The 4,845-nt window shown below is 50.6% G+C and overlaps 1 pseudogene; it reads right to left on the bottom strand.

Moving 5' to 3' along the window:
- Nucleotides 1–1,645: 1,645 nt before the first annotated feature.
- LOC119306048 lies at nt 1,646–4,094 on the bottom strand (annotated as a pseudogene).
- Nucleotides 4,095–4,845: the final 751 nt, after the last annotated feature.

Here is a 4,845-nt window from a genome sequence, read left to right as displayed (position 1 = left end):
CCCTGGCCAGGCGAGTTCACATGACGCCATGTCCATGGCCACCGGCATCGATCCGTGAACCGATGCACCGCAAGTCCGACCACCACCAACGAGCACTCCCTGGACCGCGCCCACCATCGCCTAACCGGAGCGGAAGCATCGAATCATCACGGGCCTTGAACCGGTCCACCCGAGCACGAACCCCAGGTCTTGACCCTCTCCGCATGAAAGCACGCGCCTTTGGCCCATACCTAGGAGATGGGAGGAGCCACCACCACCCGCATCCCGCCCCCGTATGTCACCAGCCACCGCCAAAGCCGCCGCGGACTCCACGCTGGCGAGTGCACCACCCAAGCCACTCGTAGCCACTCGAATCCTAACAGATCGAGCACCCATGAGCCAGCACCACCTCGTGGAGTCCCTACCACGCCAGAACGCAGCAGCAGAAGCCGACCCGCGCCGCTGCGGCCCTTATCGTGAGAGGCGGCCACCCGGCAGATCTGGCCCAAGCCCCCGCCGCCACAGCTACTCCCGCACGCGCTGCCAACACCACCCACGCCGCCTGAAGAGTGGCAAGCACACCGGCACCCACCAGCACCCGCCTGCCGCTACGCCGCACCCTGCCCCGGCCAGAAGAAGCCTCGCCGCGCCGGCCTCCACTTTCGAGGGAATGAAACAGGCCCGGTCGCCGCTGGATCAGGTCGGGCTTTGCCCGGACGACCCCCGTGGCGACTGCGGGAGAGGAGGAACGGGAGGCGAGGGACCGACGGCGGTGAGCTAGGGTTCCCCCCGGTCGCTGCGCGGGGGCGACTCAAGGGCGGCTTTGTGTTTCTTCTCGGCAGCGAGTGTGTCTTCGTGTGGGTGGCCAGGTCGGCCGGTGTTGCCCTTGGCTGGCGAGGTCCTTCTGTGTCGCTCGTTCGAAGGGGTCTTGACGGGTTGCGAGCGGCGAAGTCGGAGTCACCTACTCGGGGGAGGTGATGATGAAGACATTGCAAGCAACCTCGACGGTGCCCTCTTCTCAGCAGTGTGTGGTCTCGTCGGTGCCAACTCGACAGAGGTGCCATTTCTTGTGGGCGTGTTGTAGCGGTTTTCGCCCGGGTTCCCGCTAATTAACCAGACAACTTGTTACCCTTCTTTATTAATGAGACGAGGCAAAGCTTTTGCCTCCGCTTCGGAAAAAAAAACTCTTTCAAACATGCAAACATGTATGAGAATTTTCATTCTAATATGATTTAATAAACATTTTACAACTATAGTAATCAAACATAATAAAGTATATGTATTTTCAATTTTAGTTTTTTATATCATTACTTCAAATCTCATACAACAAATCACATTGAAATATGTTGCAAAAATATTCCCGCAACAACGTGTATCATCTAGTGTATGCAAACGAGGTCACCCTCTCTTACTCAGTGTAGTTTAGTGGTGATAAAAAGGAACACTCCGAACCTCCAGAGCCATCTGAACCCATTTGGAATGCCAACACCAAGCGTAAGGAAACAGAGTAGCATAGTGGGCAAATGAACGGGGTTAATAAGCTCATAAAACCGACCACGACAAATGATAAAAAGGCTGGATCCAACAAAACACAAATTGGGAGGACGCGTGATGGATGAGTAATATATTACTAGTACTAAAGCCAAGAAGCAAAGTGTGCCTCAGATATAGCAACTTTTAGGAAGATACAGCTCATAAATCGGTTACACTCAATAGCAGTAGCTTATGTGAGAAGTGCATCTCTTATGTCTCATGTGTTCCTTTGCTACCCCTTCAACCATATGAAACTACCATATGATCTTTGTCTCCACACCGTCCGAAAACCAAAGTACCAAGACATGTAAACAAAAGCTCATCTCATCAGAAGAAATACAGCACGACCATTTCAAAGAGGCTGATTCAATTGGCAAAGTGGGTCAACTTGTCATCACTTCTCTCTTGCTGCACCCTTCTCCTGTAACCATCAATGCAGGCACTTATCCTCGAGATGCAATCTCTAGCAGCTTTCAATTCTGCAACTATGAGACTTCTTCTCATCCTCGATAGAAAGTAGGAATGCCTCTATCTCTGCAACTTTTGCCACATCGCCATTAATCAGAGCTTCTTTGTATGATTGCAATGCTGTGAGAAGAACAGAGGGAGTTTCTTCTGTGCCCCACATGATAATCATCCACCACACTGTCTCCCGTAACTTCGGTTTCTGAATCCTCCTGAGACATAAAATTATTTCAGTGTAAGTAAGGATGCAAGTGTTTGCATGGACAAACTGTGCAAGGTTATTGACTCCAATGTGGTACAAGAATCTTTTAGAAAAGTGGTACATGCCAGATTTATTTAGCAACGACCGAAGCAATCGGAAGTGAAGTAAGATATTGGTCAGGATAACAAAAGATTGTGTGGACAATATTTTAGTGGAGAGAAATTTTTTAGCCTAAGATACTGTCAGTGCGGAGATATCATATAATCTGCAAAAAATGCATGCAAAAATTGAAATATTGAATCCTTGTATAAAATCTGCAATAAAACAGTTGTATTATGACTTACACAAATCACTGTTAATATACCTACAGAAAAATAAAGAATTAAGTTATTGCTCTGTAACCAACTCAAAAACAGTTGACCAGACTTGTACATACTCTTCTTTCTATCAATGCATCGCACGACTTCCGCGTTTTCTTGAGAAAAAATACTACTCCTTATACTAAGGAGCGTCAATTAATTAGGATAGGACATAGGAGGGATTAGCAAAATATCAAACTGATGGCAGATTTTCACAACTATGTAAGAATCAATTGGTCTCAAGTAACTTAAATGCATATGATTCAGGGATCAAACGTCAGGATAAATTTTACCGGCTTCTTCAGGCACAGGCTCACCTTGTTGCATACCAAAGAAGAAGGCCACGGCATGATGTAGGGATCGACGCAAAGTCCATATTCAAAGAGCTTGTTGACCTTCTCTGTTTCCAGGCAAAAGGATAGGAAGAACTTGGTATTGAGATAATAAACAGACAGGTGCACAAAATCATCTATGACTCCGGTAACCTGCGCTGTGACAGCATACTCTTCTGAACACATAGAGAAATCAACAAATTTGCTCAGTGGGAAAATCTTGTGCGGCATCCATTTATCAACACCATCACCATCAGCTCTCCAAAACCAAACATTGAGCACTCCCTCGTTTGCAGCAAAGTGATCTGTGAAAGCCATACAGAGCTTCCCATCCTTGGTCGGACCAAGCTTAAATTCTATGGAGTCCATATCTTTCAAGTGCGGGGGCAAATCGATTCGAGATAACTGCAGCGTCGCAGCGTTGAGGACTACTATATATGCTTGATTTTTGTGTTTCCAGTAGACTAATCTATCAAATTCATCCACCGGGGTAGCAGTGTAAGACGAGAGCAAGCACTTATCACCTCCATCATCCCCGGGCTGCGGCACTGAGGTGTCCACCCACGAGAAACACTGCCACTCCCTGCTGTCCGATGAGAAGACAGATAAACGAGCCAGCGTCCTCAGTCGCCGCCTGCGGTGACGGACACATACCACACGGAACGACCTCCCGTCGTCTTCCGAGAAGATGATGCGAAAATCAAGATAGCTGGGATCGCAGGCCTCCTGAGGCGGGTAGGGGAAGACATTCAGCGCCTGTGTGAGGGGGTTGTAGGCAGAGATCTGTCTCTGGTCGGTTCTCTGGTTGTGGATGAAGACGTAGCCGGAGCACTTGCCGTTGGACGCCCACCTAGTGTCGTCGCCGTCTTCCGGTAGACGGGTGAAGAAGAAATCGGAGCCGCGGACCACGGCGGCGAGGTCCGGGTCGGAGCGGCTGCGCAAGGGGACGAAGGCAGGGATGGCAGTGCGGTAGTGGACGGTGAAGTATCCAAGGATCTGGGGCGGGTGGAGCGCCCGGAAGCGACGGCGGAAGGCGGGGGAGGAACGGACGGCGCGGAGGAAGGTGCGGCAGGCGAGGGCGGCGCGGACGAGGCTGGAGAGGGAGGGGAGGCGGAGGAAGATCTCGCGCAGGAGGTCGTCGCCAATGGCAGTGATGTAGGTGGCCGCTGGATCATACTTCGCCGGCGCCACCGCCGGCGACGGTTGCCCTAGTTGGGTGGCCATGGCTGTCGAGTCCGAGCTCGGGAAGGCGGCGGCGGATTTTGGTTTCCGGAGTACGAGGACAGCGGAAGGGGAATTTTGTACGGGCAAATCGCTGGGGTCAAATCGGAACGGATACAAACTAAGGGCTTCTTTGGATCACAGGATTTGCAAAACAAAGGAATAGGAAAAATGGAGGATTTGATTGCCATGACATAGCCAATCCTATGGATTTTTTCCAAAGGTCGGACCTCATGTGTAAATTCCTTTAGAATCAGGACCTTGAAGACCCAATCTTGATGAATTTTAATGGCCCAATCATTTGATCCAAATGCGTTTCATAGGAAACAATCCTGAGGATTGATATCCCATGAAAATCCTGTGAAAATCCTCCAATCCAAAGAAGGCCTAAACTTCTTTCAGTTTGGAACTCTCTAAGAGCACTACTAGTAGTACCCCTAAACCCTCAAACCCTCAAAAATAACCGCTTTTTTACGGGTTCAGACAAAAAAATCGCAAAAAAATAGAACCCCTTAACCCTTAAACCCTTAAATTTTTTTAGAGGCTCAACCCCTATACTCCTTCCCGGCCTGTAGAAACAGGGGTTGGCAGCCCAACCCCTCGTCGACCCGGTTTCCTCTTCGCGCGTGAGGGAGTTTCGCGCGGGAGGGAGTTTTCAGCTCCCTCCCCAGATCCACCGCCCTGCCGCCCGCCTCCGGCCGCGCTCCGGCCGCCCTGCCCGCCTCCGGCCACCCCGTCCCGCACCGCCCCGGCC

This window comes from Triticum dicoccoides, chromosome 5B, assembly GCF_002162155.2.
Source record: "Triticum dicoccoides isolate Atlit2015 ecotype Zavitan chromosome 5B, WEW_v2.0, whole genome shotgun sequence".
Classification (NCBI taxonomy): Eukaryota; Viridiplantae; Streptophyta; class Magnoliopsida; order Poales; family Poaceae; genus Triticum; species Triticum dicoccoides.
Note: the sequence above shows the minus strand (reverse complement) of the source record. Positions and strands in the feature narration are given on the sequence as shown.